We start from the raw sequence: 17,849 nt of genomic DNA, 5'->3' as shown, positions 1-17,849 counted from the left end.
GGTAGCTTGTGCTGGACTGGGGTCAAGGGGTGCTGCCTGTTTGCTTAGGGGCAGCATCAGGGCCAGGTTACTTGGGTGGGAGAGAGCGGAAGCCGTAACCGTTTTGCAACGTTTAAGTAAGAGTACCTCCCAATGTGGGAAGATGTTATTATAATTGTAACTTGTTTTACCGTTTATCTTTTCCAGTTTGTGAAAATAAAACCGGTGATGGACGGGCAGCCCGCGGACGGTCTGCATTTTACTAAGGGGGAATGTGGCGCCCTGGACAAGCCAGGTCGTCACAGAACAACACCTACACACCCCACACTCCCGGTCAGGCACACCAAAGTCAGTCAAAAACCCTTGTTGCCTTCCTCCAGGGGCTGATGTCCACACCAGGGGGGTGGGCCAGGCGGTTGGTCCCGCCCACCGAGGAGTTCACAGTCCTGGAGGCGGGAAAAGCAGTGAGTGAGAGACGAGTTTTGGAAGTGAAAGTGGAAGGAGGGAAGTAGCAGTTGAGCAGACAGAAAGTGGTCCGGGTGTGTGGCCCGGACGGATCAGCAAGGTTGGCAGACGGTGGTGACCGTCTGCAGGAGCGGCCTATTGGAGCTAACTGTAAGGACCGTAGACGGGCGGTGACCCGGCAGTACCGGACCGGTACGCAAAGAGAAGCAAGCACCATCCAGCAGGGGCTTACGGACCCCGGCAAGGCTAGGAGTCGCCGTGAATTTGCCAAATCCGTTAGCGAAGGGAACCTCCTGGGTTTCCCAGCAGCCAAGTCCCATCAGAAGGCAACAGTCCAACCGAGAGAGGGAAACACAGTCACCGCCAAGGCTAAAGTTCCCAGGGCCAGAGCCTGCGGGCAAAAGGGGCTCCTTCAGCACCCATCCAAGCTGGGGAGCGGGTTACCGGTGGGAACCCATTGGAACCGTACACGTTACACAGGTGCAGGGAAAGGCAGTCACCATCAACCTGCCGGGAGGAGAAACACTGCAGCCGTCTGTGGGACCCGTCCATCCAGCCGTGTGTTTTACCGAGAACTGTGTCCTCATCATTGGCTGAGTGAGTACCACCGTGCCGTGCGGCACAGTGCTGCCCCCGCGACCCTGCACCTCGCCAGGCCCCGTAACCCGCCTGCCATCCATCCCTACCCCATCACCGGGCCCCGGGACAACCAACCCCCTACCCACGGAGGGGAGAACTAACACCCAGCTGCTCCCTGTCATCGCTCCCGGGATCCCCGTCCAGAGCAGCGGTGGTGTCACAACCTCACCACAACCGTGGGTGGTGTCACGGACAATCTCAAATCCCCACAATCAATCCCCACCCTTTTCACTCACGGGCGAGGAACGCCGCTCGAGTCCCCGGGATCCGGCCCACCACTCGAGCCACCACCGAGCAGCAGCCGCAGCAGCAGCGGCTGGACCCGAGCAGTGGGAGAGCGCAGCGTCCCCTCCTCCGCCCGCAACAATATCGTATGCGATGTGACACACCCCCATCGTATGTGTGGCACGTTCAATTTGTTGACCGTGTCGCACAATCGATTAAAAGCTGTCACACGTACTTACCCATCCATACGACCTCGCTGTGGGTGGCGAACATCCACTTCTTGGAATGGAAGGGACGTTCGGCGTCACAGCGACGTCACACGGCAGCCGGCCAATAGAAGCGGAGGGGCGGAGATGAGCGGGACGTAAACATCCCGCCCACCTCCTTCCTTCCACATTACCGGCGAGACGCAGGTAAGATCTGTTCATCGTTCCCGGGGCGTCACACACTGCGATGTGTGCTGCCTCGGGAACATTGAACAACCCGACGTGCAATATTTAGGAAATGAACGACGTGTATGCGATGAACAGTTTTACGTTCAATCGCAGTCGCACGTAGCTGTCACACGCTACACCACCACTAACGATGCCGGATGTGCGTCACTTACGACGTGACCCCGCCGACACATCGTTAGATATGTTGTAGCGTGTACAGCGGCCTTAAGGCATACCTGTGCAATAATTATGCTGTCTATTCAGCATCTTGATATGCCACACCTAAAAAAAAAACCTGAAAAGCAACCCTGTATATGCAGTCTACTTTTCACTATTCACAGTGGCTACAAATATAATTTTCTTGGGATCAATGTCCCAGTAGCTGAAAACTTCTAATAATTTTTTATTAAATGTTCTATCAATATGTAGTATCATAAATGAGTTTTTTGAAGAAAAGGGTATTTTAATTTAGTGAATGAGAGAGCACTTTCTAGAAATAACTTTTTAGCAAATTAAAGTTTATAACTATCTGTTAATTGTAAGGAATATGTTATGAGGAGGCTATAAAACTGACCACACCAGTAAGTTCTGGCACATGCACAGGCCTCTTACTTCATAGTGTAAGATTTTCCTAATGCAGAAGCACAATTAGTGCCTTGTCATTCCAAAAATGACTTAATACTTTTCCAAGAACAAAAATGTGTATTTGCAATGCCAGACCATTGGCAGACCATAGGAGAATATACTGTGTGGCTGAGAGTATTATAGATGGAATATTATACCATATACCGCATTCATTGTGATATTATCCATCATTTATTTAGAGATAGCCTACTTGCATATAGAGAATAATGCACCAAAAACAGTACAGCTCAGCGGCGGCTCTAACCACTACTGATGGGCGATCCCCCCGATGGTCAGGATCGGGAGCCTCACCCGATCATTTTGTAAAGATCGGGATCAAGAAAACACAATCTTGCGTCCGATCACCGATTTCGAGCTTTACAGTTATAGGATTGGGGTGGGGATGTAAAATAAAGAATATAGTTAATAATAAACATTGTCATTATACTTACAGGTCCGTGATGCGTCTTGCAGACTCTGTCTCCCGTCCGCTCCTGCTTCCGCATCCGATCATTGCTGTGTCCCCGGGTTAAAGGATCTTCCATGACGTCATGGCCATGTGACCAGTCAGGTGTGAATGTTGTATTACCTCGTTGGTTACAGACTGGTCACGTGACTATGACGTCATCAAAGGTTCTGCTGTTAACTGAACTTTGATTGTCACTGTGGAGTGTCACGTTGTATCACGGAGCACTCTCCCGACAGCAGCGGTCAGCTGCATATATTTCCATACAGCTGACTGCTCCTGTCCTGAGAGTGTCAGGCTCTGCGGGGTGATGCAACACCCGATGTGGCAGAGCTGACAATGCTCTCTGCTTCTCACTAATTATTGTATATACTGTGTCTGTACAGAGTGATGTAGCAGAGCTGACAATGCTGTCCATGTGAATTACGTCGGACTAAGGAGTTTGTTATAATAAAGATGGAGCCTCTAAATGGTTTCTTTTTGTTTTATTTCTAATAAAAAAAAATTCCTGTGTTGTGTTTTTTTTTATACTGTTTACTAGAAATTCATGGTGGCCACGTCTAATTTGACGTGACACCATGAATTCGGGCTTAGTACCATCTGAGAATACAAAGCTTGTATTAACTCCTTTATTATCCAGCATGCCACTGCATTAGGGCCACTGTAGGAGCCAGGTAAAGCGCCTGGAAATGGCGCTAAGAAACAATGTGCCATTTCCAGGGGCGACTTCGGAGAATTCCAGCCCCAGCTGCCTAGTTTTACCTGACTGGTTATCAAAATACGGTGGGAGCCTACTCATTTTTTTTTTAATTATTTTTTTAAATAATTTAAAAAATAAATAAATAATGGGCTTCCTTGTATTTTGATTGCCAGCCAAGGTAAAACCAGGCAGATGGGGGTGGCAGCCCATAGCCGTCCGCTTTATCTGCGCTGAGAATAAAAAATACCGCAAAACGCTACGTCGTTTTTAAATTATTCATTTTTTTATAACTATATATTGTGTACATTACACAGTGCCTACAAGTAGTATTCAACCCCCTGCAGATTTAGCAGGTTTGATAAGATGCAAATAAGTTAGAGCCTGCAAACTTCAAACAAGAGCAGGATTTATTAACAGATGCATAAATCTTACAAACCAACAAGTTATGTTGCTCAGTTAAATTTTAATAAATTTTCAACATAAAAGTGTGGGTCAATTATTATTCATCCCCTAGGTTTAATATTTTGTGGAATAACCCTTGTTTGCAATTACAGCTAATAATCGTCTTTTATAAGACCTGATCAGGCCGGCACAGGTCTCTGGAGTCATCTTGGCCCACTCCTCCATGCAGATCTTCTCCAAGTTATCTAGGTTCTTTTGGGTGTCTCATGTGGACTTTAATCTTGAGCTCCTTCCACAAGTTTTCAATTGGGTTAAGGTCAGGAGACTGACTAGGCCACTGCAACACCTTGATTTTTTCCCTCTTGAACCAGGCCTTGGTTTTCTTGGCTGTGTGCCTTGGGTCGTTGTCTTGTTGGAAGATGAAATGATGACCCATCTTAAGATCCTTGATGGAGGAGCAGAGGTTCTTGGCCAAAATCTCCAGGTAGGCCGTGCTATCCATCTTCCCATGGATGCGGACCAGATGGCCAGGCCCCTTGGCTGAGAAACAGCCCCACAGCATGATGCTGCCACCACCATACAGTGCCATCCAGTCTCCAAACGTCATGTGTGTGGTTGGCACCAAAGATCTCGATCTTGGTCTCATCAGACCAGAGAACCTTGAACCAGTCTGTCTCAGAGTCCTCCAAGTAATCATGAGCAAACTGTAGATGAGCCTTGACATGACGCTTTGAAAGTAAAAGGTACCTTACGGGCTCGTCTGGAACGGAGACCATTGCGGTGGAGTACGTTACTTATGGTATTGACTGAAACCAATGTCCCCACTGCCATGAGATCTTCCCGGAGCTCCTTCCTTGTTGTCCTTGCGTTAGCCTTCATTCTTCGGACAAGCCTGACCTCGGCACGGGTGGAAACTTTCAAAGGCTGGCCAGGCCGTGGAAGGCTAACAGTAGTTCCATAAGCCTTCCACTTCCGGATGATGCTCCCAACAGTGGAGACAGGTAGGCCCAACTCCTTGGAAAGGGTTTTGTACCCCTTGCCAGCCTTGTGACCCTCCACGATCTTGTCTCTGATGGCCTTGGAATGCTCCTTTGTCTGTCCCATGTTGACCATGTATGAGTGCTGTTCACAAGTTTCGGGAGGGTCTTAATTAGTCAGAAAAGGCTGGAAAAAGAGATAATTAATCCAAACATGTGAAGCTCATTGTTCTTTGTTCCTGAAATACTTCTTAATACTTTAGGGGAACCAAACAGAATTCTTGTGGTTTGAGGGGTTTAATAATAAATGACCCTCTGAATAAACTTTTCACAATTTAAAAAAAAAAAAAAAAAAAAAAGAAATAACATTCTTTTTTGCTGCAGTGCATTTCACACTTCCAGGCTGATCTACAGTCCAAATGTCACAATGCCAAGTTAATTCCGAATGTGTAAACCTGCTAAATCTGCAGGGGGTTGAATACTACTTGTAGGCACTGTATATATGTACAGTGCCTTGCGAAAGTATTCGGCCCCTCTGAATTTTCCAACCTCTTCCCACATTTCAGGCTTCAAACATAAAGATAAAAATTTTAATGATATGGTGAAGAATCAACAACAAGTGGGACACAATTGTGAAATTGAACAAAATGTATTGCTTATTTTAAACTTTTATAAAAAAAAATAAACTGAAAAGTGGGGCGTGCAATATTATTTGGCCCCTTTAAGTTAATACATTGTAGTGCCACCTTTTGCTGCGATTACAGCTGCAAGTCGCTTGGAGTATGTCTCTATCAGTTTTGCACATTGAGAGACTGAAATTCTTGCCCATTCTTCCTTCACAAATAGCTCGAGCTGAGTGAGGTTGGATGGAGAGCATTTGTGAACAGCAGTTTTCAGCTCTTTCCACAGATTCTCGATTGGTTTCAGGTCTGGACTTTGACTTGGCCATTCTAACACCTGGATACGTTTATTTGTGAGCCATTCCATTGTAGATTTTGCTTTATGTTTTGGATCATTGTCTTGTTGAAAGACAAATCTCTGTCCCAGTCTCAGGTCTTTTGCAGAAAAGCCATTACAAACCAGCAAACAGATATTTGAAGCTGCTGGTGCCTCTGGAGTCCCTCGAACCTCAAGGTGTAGTATACTTCAAAGGCTTGCTGTGGTGCATAAACCCACTATTCGGCCACCCCTAACCAGTGCTCACAAGCAGAAACGGTTGCAGTGGGCCCAGACATACATGAAGACTAATTTTCAAGCAGTCTTGTTTACTGATGAGTGTCGAGCAACGCTGCATGGTCCAGATGGATGGAGTAGTGGATTGTTGGTGGATGGCTGCGACATCAGCAAGGAGGTGGAGGAGTCATGTTTTGGGCCGAAATCATGGGGAGACATCTGGTAAGTCACTTTAGGGTTCCTGAAGGTGTGAAAATGACCTCTGCAAAGTATATAGAGTTTCTGACTGACAACTTTCTTCCATGGTATAAAAAGCAGAAACGTGCCTTCAGGAACAAAATAATCTTCATGCATGACAATGCACCTCATGCTGCAAAGAATACCTCTGTGTCATTGGTTGCTATGGGCATAAAAGGAGATAAACTCATGGTGTGGCCACCATCTTCCCCTAACCTCAACCCTATAGAGAACCTTTGGAGTATTATCAAGCAAAAGATCTGAGGGTGGGAGGCAGGTCACATCAAAACAGCAGCTCTAGAAGGCTATTCTGACATCATGCCAAGAAGTTCAAGCAGAAACTCTCCAAAAACTCATAAGTTCAATGGATGCAAGAATTGTGAAGGTGATATCAAAGAAGGGTTCCTATGTTAACATGTAACTTGGCCTTTTAGGATGTTTTGGATTTAAATTGCTTTTTATTTCAGTGAATGTGACCTCCTTATGCTGCAAATTCCACAAATGAGCATTTTCAGTTCTTTAAAACAAATAAAATGTTTAGAAACTCTACTGTGCCTAATAATTTGGAACAGTGCATTTTGAGGGGTTTTGTTAAATTTTGAAGATTATACTGTCATCATTAGAAGGTTTCTACAATAAAATTTGATGTATTCTCTAAAGGGTGATGACTTTTATTAGACTGACATTAGACATTTGCACCAACCATTTAGGAAAATCAGAGAAAAATATAATTTGCATAATAATTTGGAACATGGTGTATACACAGCTCTGGCAAAAATTAAGAGACCACTGCAAAATGTTAAGTTTTTCTCTTTATAGGTATATTTTTGAGTAAAATCGTTGTTTTATTCTATAAAACTAGTATTTTTTAGAAAATAAATACACAAATTTTTGCTTGGAAATTTGGAGACATGTTGTCAGTAGTTTAGGAGACCGCAGGACAGGGAGGTATGGACAAATGGATGGGTTAGAGTGACGGAAGTATGGATGGCCAAGAGTGATGGAAATCAGGTTGGGCAAGGGGAGCGGAGGTCAGGACAAACAGTACCTGGTAGCAGGACAAGAACCAAAGAACCCCTCACAGGAATGGAGCACACAGCAGAGCTGGAAATATCACTGGTGGTGTCCCGGAGGCACTAGCACCAAGATATGGTGGCGTGACCCACGGAATGAGGCCAGAACAAACAGGGCCCTCCCCAAGGCAGGATCCGGCAAAGGGTCTGAATGCGTATGACCATGTGATACTTTAGTTTTTCTTACTTAATAGATTTGAAAAAATTTCTACATTTCTGGTTTTTTTCTGTCAAGATGGGTTGCATAGTGTATATTAATGAGAAAAATGAATTTTTTTGAAACAAAGAGTGAAAAGTTTAAAGGGGTATGCATACTTTCCGTACCCACTGTAAATGTGGCATCGGTGTATTATTACTGATCCGAAGAATAAAGCATATAAATTTTACAACATAGTGAACGGCGAAAAAACAAACAAACCTGAATTGCTGTTTTTCCTGATGCTGCCTCAAAAAAAGCAGAATAGAATATGATTGAAAAATATTATGTGGCCCAAAATGGTACTTGTAAAAACTCCAAATCATGCCATAATAAATAAGTCCTCACATGACTCTGTCAGCAGACAAATTAAAAAACTATAGCCTTCAAAATTCGGTGTTGCAAAAACCTTTATTTTGTAGAATAGCCATAGCCAAACCTAAAAAAACCTATAAAAATCTGGCATCACTGTAATAGTATTGACCTGAGGAATAAAGGTGCCAAATCACTTATACAGCAAGGTGAACAAAGTAAAAAATAGTAGTAAAGTCAATTCTTCAACTGCTGTGGATTTTGTTTTTTCTCCCTCCCAAGGATCAGATTAAGGCTCGGCTCTCATTTGTACTATGCTCTTTGCTGAAAGCTTATATCTGAGTTTCCTTGTAAATCTTTGAAAAACATGATTCAAACAAAATTCAGAACTGAAAATTCATTGTAATGAGGCAGAGGGAGTCACACTGAACTCCCATTTGGTATGTGATCCGGCAGTGTCCATCTTTTTAGCCGTGTACAAAAGTGCAATCAACAACAGTTTTGTGTACCTTTGAAAAGAAGGACACTGCAGAACAGAGACCAAACGGAGTCCAGAGTAGCTCTGGTGCCTCATTATAGTCAATGGATCTGTCAGGGGTTTCACCAAATAATCACATAGTTTGGAGATGTAGATGGAAACCCTAATGTAAGTGCTCAGCATAGAGCACAGGATAAATGTGAACTGATCCAAAATGTTCTGTATCCCAATTTGCCACCAAAAAGCATTTAACTCAACCCACAAAAAAAACAAGCCCCCACTCAAGTTTGTCATCTGTTAACAGAAATATAGGGGGGTTCCACATTACTGGTAGTACAAAGGCTCCAGAAAAGTACTATGGCTCCCCAACCGCCAAAAAAAAGAAATCCAGCAAAATCTGCGCTCCCTAATTCAAATGTCCCCCTTCCTTCTGAGAACCACAATGTGTCTAATCCACAGCTACTGTCCACATATTTAGCATTATTGTAGTAAGGAGTATCACGCTTGCGTGTGTGGACCCACTGCACCACGATTGGGCTTACCCCGAAGGGGTGTGACTAAGTGTCTACAGGATCAGCACGAGAGCCTCTGATGATTAAGATGGCTTGGTTTGATGTTAGACACCAGGACCCACTCCAGGGTAGTCCCCGACAGTGCAGCAGCTGAACGGAAGGTCAGGGACGCAGGTGTGGGAGGGCAGCCAGGACAAAGATGGAGCAGCAAGCAAGATTCAGTACTCGAGGCTAGCAGGACAGAGTCAGAGCAACTAGCAGGAATCAGTACTGGAGGCAAGCAGGACGGAGTCGGAACAACTAGCATATGTTGGTAATGGAGGTAGGCAGGACGGTGTCGGAACAGCAACAAGGAGACTGTAATGCTAGCAGGAACTAGACAAGCGAAGTACTTAATTGCTCAGGCACCTCCCCACAGGAAAAGGAGCCTTAAATATTCAGAGATTCTCAGCCATGGGCTGGAGACACATTAGGGTGTGCACTGTCTCTTTAAGAAGTGCGTAGCATGCCCAGGACCTCTAGCCTTGAGACCCAAGGCCTAGACAGCTACAGAGACGGAGCAAGAAAGAAGAGCAGGGAGGATACAGATAGCCGGCTGCCGTTGTGAGCATGTCGACGTCCATGCTGGGAGGAGGCAGCGGGGCAGTGCAGGGTTTCTGGCATTACAAGGAGAGCCCGCTTAATTCACAAGATTTGTGTCTCCAGAAGCACAGGCTGGGCAGAATGTACAGGCACTACAATGCACTAGGCACTACAAAGGCTTATTTGCAACTTTTAATTCTGCAACATTCATTACATTTGACTCCATGAGTGTTTTCCAGAGAAAAAAATAGTCACTAGGAAAATCTGTGCTCCAAAAGTGAAGTGGTGCTGCTTCCCTCCTAAGCCTTGCCGTGTTGTCAAGAAATACTGCACAGTCACATGGGGGGGTATTGCCACTTTCAGGAGAAATTGTGTAACACATAAAGAAATTGTCATGCTAGGTACGGGAAAGTACCAAACAAACGTCGACAGGGAAGGGAAGGGAAACCCTGTGTCTAGGGAAGGAGGAGATGGTGACCCTTGACCAAGCCTACCGCTGGTCCCTGTGTTCCCTCACCTTCCTAGATAGGTTCAGCACCTATGCGCCGAGCTGGATACCCGACCCTAGGATGACCCTAATCTGGACACTAGGTAAGAAGCGGATGGGATGAGTTCTTCATCAACCTCAGTAGGTGCTAAAGGACACACAGGGATAACAAACAAGGGAAAAAAACAAACAACTGCAACAACCACCAAGATTCTCCAGATGTATGCAATCCGACTGCTAGCATTGAAGACTTGATAAACATATATGAAATATCACCAGCACCGAGTAATGGGAAGTGAAGGTATATAAAAATAAGGAAAGTACTGATGAACAGCAGCTGACGGGCAGAATAAATCTGCAGGTTCCTAAAGGGAAAGGGATAAAAACCAAGCAGAAATAATAGGTCATCAGGGAACAGTTTGCACAGCCAAACGCTGTGACCTTCTATAACCAGAAACCACAGGACTGTCTGCTACCAGTAACTCACCCGTGACAGGAGCCTTTTTTTCCCTATTCCCCTTGTGAAAATTGGAAATCTGGGGTTAAAACAACATTTTAAAGTAAATAATTTTTCTTCACCGCCCAATACTGTAACATTTTGTGACACACCTGTGGTGTCAATATACTCACTGCATGCCTAGATGAATTAATTGAGAGGTGCAATTTGTAAAATTGGGTCACTTGTGGGGAATTTCCTCAGTTCTGGCACCTCAGGGGTGGTGTCAGGCTCTGTTCACATTGTAGATTCTGACATTCCGCCTCCATCTGGTTTCTCTGGTGTCTCTGATCAAAACAGGAAGACTTGGGCATAAACCTGCTGTGTGTGCAGTTGTCGCGGGCGGAGGAGGGGACGCTGCGCTCTCCCACTGCTCGGATCCGGCAGCTGCTGCCGCTGCTGCTCGTTGGTGGCTCGAGCGGTGGGCCGGAACCCGGGGACTCGAGCGGCGTTCCTCGCCCGTGAGTGAAAAGGGAGGTTGATTGGATGGTGGGGGATTTGGTGATTGTCCGTGACGCCACCCACGGTTGTGGTGATATTGGTGACACCACCGCTGCTCTAGATGGGGATCCCGGGAGCGGTGACAGGGAGCAGCTGTGTTGTTAGTTCTCCCCTCTGTGGGTAGGGGGTTGGTTGTCCCGGGGCCCGATGATGGGGTAGGGATGGATGGCAGGCGGGTTACGGGGCCTGGTGAGGTGCAGGGTCGCGGGGGCAGCGCTGTGCCGCACGGCACGGTGGTACTCACTCAGCCAATGATGAGGACACAGTTCTCGGTAAAACACACGGCTGGATGGACGGGTCCCACAGACGGCTGCGGTGTTGTTTCTCCTGGCAGGTTGATGGTGACTGCCTTTCCCTGCACCTATGTACTGTAAACGGTTCCAACGGGTTCCCACCGGTAACCCGCTCCCCAGCTTGGATATGGGCTGGAGGAGCCCCTTTTGCCCACAGGCTCTGGCCCAGGGAACTTTAGCCTTGGCGGTGACTGTGTTTCCCTCTCTCGGTTGGACTGTTGCCTTCTGTCGGGACTTGGCTGCTGGGAAACCCAGGAGGTTCCCTTCGCTAACGAATTTGGCAAATTCACGGCGACTCCTAGCCTTGCCGGGGTCCGTAAGCCCCTGCCAGATGGTGCTGACTTCTCTTTGCGTACCGGTCCGGTACCGCCGGGCCACCGCCTGTCCACGGTCCTTACGGTAGACTTCGATAGGCCACTCCTGAAGACGGTCACCACCGTCTGCCAACCTTGCTGATCCGTCCGGGCCACACACCCGGACCAACTTCTGTCTGCTCAACTGCTACTTCCCTCCTTCCACTTTCAACTCCCAAACTGATCTCTCTACTTTTCCCGCCTCCAGGACTGTGAACTCCTCGGTGGGCGGGGCCAACCGCCTGGCCCACCCCCTGGTATGGACATCAGCCCCTGGAGGAAGGCAACAAGAGTTTTTGTCTGACTTCGGTGTGCCTGACCGGGAGTGTGGGGTGTGTGGGTGTTGCTCTCTGTGGCCCCTGGCTTGTCCAGGGCGCCACACAGTCATAGGCTAGCAAGTTAACTTCTGCTAGCCTGCTTGTTAGGCTTCTTTGATCACATGAAGAAAAACAAAAAGCCAGCACTAAATGCGCACTTCAGCACTAAAAATTCCAAACTGTACTTATTATAAAAATTTTTGAGATTTTTGGCAAAAAATTGCAATTTCTTGAACTGCCTCGCCACGTCACGGCAAATCTCATTTGAGGCAGTCCTAACACTAAAATATTTTTATAAAATGTGCCATACGGCCTCACATATGAATGGTAGAACTGCTCTTAGCAGCACTCACCTGGTCTATTTCAATCCCGTACCCATGACTGAGTCATGGCTGTGGGTGGGACAGGTCCAAGCAAATGCTGCATGCCTGCTTGTTAGGCTTCTTTGATCACATGTTGTGAAGAAACCAATCACATCTGCCTCAGACAACAGAAAATGTTTCCTGGTATCAGCTTTGACCCCTTCTGGTCACATGGGTATGACCTCACAACGGTCCTGCAAGTCAAAAATTAAATCGATTGTAAAATACTTATGCTAATTCTAACAGGGGGAGGGGATAAGTATGAATAACCCCCCAGCTATTATCTGATCCTCAGCTGCTGTCACTCAAGAAGCTGATGATTTTATAAACTTTACTTTCTTGTGTTTCAAAACTAAACATCCGAGCTGACCACTAAAGGTATGTATAGACTCAGCCTGATAGTGCCAGTATAGCACTGGCTTTAGGTTATATACGAAAACCCTGGTGATTGGTTCCCTTTACGTGCATAAAATTAAAAACTTGAAAATCTAAAACATTTTTGCCAAATTTCTGATATTTTAACAAATAAAGGTTAAAACAGTACAAATGTCACTAAAAAACATTCTCAGAATCACTGGGATTCGTTGAAGTGTTTCAGAGTTATTACCTTATATAGTGACACTGGTCAAAACTGGAAAATATGGCCCGGTCAAGAAGGTGAAAACAGGCTGGGAGTGAAACACAGTGGGCGTGAGTTTTCACTAAATTACATCTACTTTTTTTGTACTATTGCATTCACATATCCATCTGTTATGGTTCAGCAGTAACGGATCAGTGGCAGATCTCCCAAACCATCTTAACAGCCTTATAGGGATATGAGGTGGTCAAGTTCAGGCCACGAGACTTGCAGCATCGGGAACGCAATACATGGATACGTGAATCCGACATGACATGTAGTAGATTTTCTGTACAAAATAATGCCATGGAAAAACTGCAACATTTTTATGTTATGGAGGAACATGCCCTTAATCTATATTTTGGGTTAGTGATGTTTTTTTCAAAACGCAGCATATTTTAGATGAGGAGACTTAAGGGTGCTTTACACGCTACGACATCGCTAGCGATCTCGTTAGCGATATAACACGCCAGATCGCACATACGATTTGCTGAGATTGCACATGTGACTGGCGCTATAAAAAAAAAAAAAACCCTATGTGCGATCTCGGTAAAATTTTATCTGCGTTCTGGCGTGCCACATCGCTAACAAGATCGCTAGCGATGTTGAAGCGTGTAAAGCACCCTATACACAACATTTTAAACATAAAGTAAAAGAACCCAAGTCTATATTTCCTATTTAAAAGAATAAATAAAAAGTTAGGTAATCACTTTCAGATATGGTCAGATTTGGGGAGCTAAATGGTTTTGCCCTTTAAAACAAGTGAAACTTGAGCTGAATGGCGCTATTGTCCTGCTGCTTGTCAAGGGCCAGCAATCAGGTTGTAATTACAGCAAGGCATGAAATGGTAGTGAAGAAAACACACAACTTGGGAGATGCCTGTCCAGAACATTCCCTCAGTTATTGCTATACCATAGCTCTATCTATCCATTAGGGTTGCCTGCCTGCTATGTTGGACCCTGTCATATTACTAAGTACCTCATTTTCTATCTCCCTTAACAGTGATAAATGCACACAACTGTTTGCTTATAATTCCGTTAATGTTTCAGATGCCATTGAGTGTTGATTGCATCGCAAAATTATATTAACTATGTGAAATTAAAGTGATTTTCTTCTTAAAATTTTATAAACTTTTTGGCTGATTTATAAAAATTAGTGATGGGTGAACTCACAGATATCCGGGATTGGCGGGACTAACCAGACTTTAAAAAAAAGATTAGGTTCGGCCAGGAATTGACCCCGGACATCTGGCTATAGGGACCAGAATCTGGCGATTAAAAATGGTGGTAGAAGGGAAAGAGGGATAGGAGCAGGCGTGCTAGACTTACCAAGACTGCGATGTGGCAGCAACTGCTCCCATAGCTGCCCATTCAATTCCAGGGCCGCTCATTAGGCTCATGCATAGGCACTGCTTTCCCCGCCCACTGGTTTCTGTGATTGGTTGCAGTCAGACATGCCCCCAGCCTGAGTGACAGCATCTGACTGCTTCCAATCACAGGCGCTATGCGCATCTATCGTACAATAAAAATAAATAAATGAAAAAATTGGGTCCCCTCATATTATAATAACCATGTGGTATGATGCGGTAGTGATGCATTTTTATTTTGCCAGGAGGTGTAGATTGGGTTTAGGAATATGGTGTAAAAATTTCAGCACCAAATCTGCATCTTTTGGCAAAAAAATGCACAAAAACGGTTTTCACACTGAATGGTGCAGTTTTCTGCCAGGAGGCACACATTTCATGCTGAAATCTGGTGCAGACATTTCAGCACAAAATTTGTATCTCCTGGAAGAAAACTGCACTGAAACGGCATCAAAAACGTTTTTGGACATTTTTTTGCCAAGAGATGCAGATTTGGTGCTGACATTTTTACACCATATTCCTGCACCCAATTTACACCTTCGGGGAAGAAAAAAACAAATCACTACTGCATCATACAGCATGCGACAGTGATGCCTTTTTTTTCCCAGGAGATGTAGATTGCAGGATACCGTATTTTCTCAAGGCAACGGATTGTGACTGATGAAAAAAGACTGAAGTGTGAAAGTAGCTTAAGGCCCCTTTACACACAGACTTTCTAGCGATCCCACCAGCGATCTCCACCTGGCTGGCATCCCTGGAAAGTGTCTAACAGTCGCTGGTGAGTTATCAAACAGGCAGATCTGGCCAACGACGCAGCAGCGATACGGACCTGCAGAACTACCTCGCTGGAAAGGGAACGCTAGCATGCCTATGGGCTAGGTCGCTAATGATGTCGTTGTAACGGTGTCAAACACACCGATACATGCTGCGCAGCGGGAAACAAAGGACCAAAGAATGGTCCTGAACAACTTGTAGCAATCAGCGACCTCACAGCGGGGTCCAGGTCGCTGATGCGTGTCACACACTGCAATGTCGCTGGGGAGGTTGCTATTACGTCACAAAACCGGTGACGTTACAGCGATATCACTAGCGATATTGCAGTGTGTAAAGGGGCCTTTAGATGTCCTGAGATAGCATTCGTACCTGAGATAGTCTATGAGCCATTTACATATCTGTGATTTTTTCCAGAACTCGGAACTTTGTGGAGATGTGTAGAATTTTAATCCGAAGCAAGGATCAAAATCGGCAAAGAAGTCTATCGTTCCATGAAAAAACTTGGATCTGGGTGTGGTCCGATTTTCACCAACTGTCAAAATGGAGATGGAGAACCTTCTTTTTTTCCACATATGAAAAAAACTGATGACACTCAGACACGCTGAACAAAATAATCAGTCCGTTTTTTTTATATGTGGAAAAAACTGAATTTTGAATGAGCCCTATGTTTTGAAAAATAAGAGTCAACACTGTAAATATTAAGATGCTGATTCATTAAGACTGGCATTCTACAATCTTAGGCCCCCTTCAGACGTCCGTGAAAAACACGCACGTGTGTTACGGGCCGTTTTTCGGGTCCACGTCCCGTTTTTGTGTCCGTTTTTATGGTCCGTGTGGCACCTGTGTGAATTGCGTATGCTAGCCGTGTTTGTGTGTAGAACGTCCGTGTGTGCGTGTGAAATTAACGTGTATGTGTACGTGGAATGTCCGTGTGTAATGTCCGTGTGTGTGATGCACAATGTCGTTTATAAATGTCGGCTGACAGCAGACAGAGTTGCGCGATGAGAATGAACTCGGGTGAACTTCACCCGACTTCATCCTCATACCGCGGCTCTGTCTGTGTCGAGTACTGATTAGCGGTCACCTGTGAAGGATTCACCGGTGACCTCTAATCCCCCGAGTGACTGAAGTTTCCCCCCCTCTCTCATACTCACCGTTCCTCGATCCCCGGCGCGGCGCTGCACGGCATTCACACTGCTGCGGAGGCTTTTACTATTTTGAAAAAGCCGGCCGCTCATTAAACAATCTCCTATTCCCTGCTTTCCCCGCCCACCGGCGCCTATGTTTGGTTGCAGTGAGACACGCCCCCACACTGAGTGACAGGTGCCTCACTGCACCCAATCACAGCAGCCGGTGGGCGTGTCTATACTGTGCAGTAAAATAAATAAATTAAAAAAAAACTGCGTGCGGTCCCCCCCAATTTTAATGCCAGCCAGATAAAGCCATACGGCTGAAGGCTGGTATTCTCAGGATGGGGAGCTCCACGTTATGGGGAGCCCCCCAGCCTAACAATATCAGTCAGCAGCCGCCCAGAATTGCCGCATACATTATATGCGACGGTTCTGGGGCTGTACCCGGCTCTTCCCGATTTGCCCTGGTGCTTTGGCAAATCGGGGTAATAAGGAGTTAATGGCAGCCCATAGCTGCCACTAAATCCTAGATTAATCATGTCAGGCGTCTCCCCGAGATTCCTTCCATGATTAATCTGTAAGTTACAGTAAATAAACACACACACACACACCAAAAAAAATCCTTTATTAGAAATAAAAAACACACACATATACCCTGGTTCAACAATTTAATCAGCCCGAAAAAGCCCTCCATGTTCCGCGTCATCCAGGATGGTCCAGCGTCGCATCCAGCGCTGCTGCATGGAGGTGACAGGAGCTGCAGAAGACACCGCCGCTCCCGACAGCTCCACGCAGCAACTGAGGTGAGAAGCGCGATCAGCTGAGCTGTCACTGAGGTTACCCGCTGTCACTGGATCCAGTAACAGCGGGTAACCTCAGTGACAGCTCAGCTGATCGCGCGGCTGTCTTCATTTGCCGCGTGGAGCTGTCGGGAGCGGCGGTGTCCTCTGCAGCTCCTGTCACCTCCATGCAGCAGAGCTGGATGCGACGCTGGACCATCCTGGATTACGCCGGACATGGAGGGCTTTTTCGGGCTGATTAAATTGTTGAACCAGGGTATATGTGTGTGTTTTTTATTTCTAATAAAGGATTTTTTCTGGTGTGTGTGTGTTTATTTACTGTAACTTACAGATTAATCATGGAAGGAATCTCGGGGAGACGCCTGACATGATTAATCTAGGATTTAGTGGCAGCTATGGGCTGCCATTAACTCCTTATTACCCCGATTTGCCAAAGCACCAGGGCAAAATCGGGAAGAGCCGGGTACAGCCCCAGAACTGTCGCATATAATGTATGCGGCAATTCTGGGCGGCTGCTGACTGATATTGTTAGGGAGGGGGGCTCCCCATAACGTGGAGCTCCCCATCCTGAGAATACCAGCCTTCAGCCGTATGGCTTTATCTGGCTGGCATTAAAATTGGGGGGGACCGCACGCCGTTTTTTTTTTAATTAATTATTTATTTATTTCACTGCACAGTATAGACACGCCCACCGGCTGCTGTGATTGGGTGCAGTGAGGCACCTGTCACTCAGTGTGGGGGCGTGTCTCACTGCAACCAATCATAGGCGCCGGTGGGCGGGGAAAGCAGGGAATAGGAGATTGTTTAATGAGCGGCCGGCTTTTTCAAAATAGTAAAAGCCGCCGCAGCAGTGTGAATGCCGTGCAGCGCCGCGTCGGTGATC

At 46.1% G+C, this 17,849-nt stretch overlaps 1 long non-coding RNA gene across 1 annotated transcript in view; it reads left to right on the top strand.

Annotated features, from left to right (window-relative positions):
- LOC142295019 (uncharacterized) overlaps window positions 1-16,200 on the top strand; it is a 29,660-nt gene extending 13,460 nt beyond the window's left edge. The window contains exon 3 of the long non-coding RNA XR_012751343.1: window positions 15,451-16,200. This is a non-coding gene — a long non-coding RNA (uncharacterized LOC142295019). The remainder of the gene's footprint in view (window positions 1-15,450) is intronic.
- Window positions 16,201-17,849: the final 1,649 nt, after the last annotated feature.

This window comes from Anomaloglossus baeobatrachus, chromosome 3 (assembly GCF_048569485.1).
Source record: "Anomaloglossus baeobatrachus isolate aAnoBae1 chromosome 3, aAnoBae1.hap1, whole genome shotgun sequence".
NCBI lineage: Eukaryota > Metazoa > Chordata > Amphibia > Anura > Aromobatidae > Anomaloglossus > Anomaloglossus baeobatrachus.
Note: the sequence above shows the minus strand (reverse complement) of the source record. Positions and strands in the feature narration are given on the sequence as shown.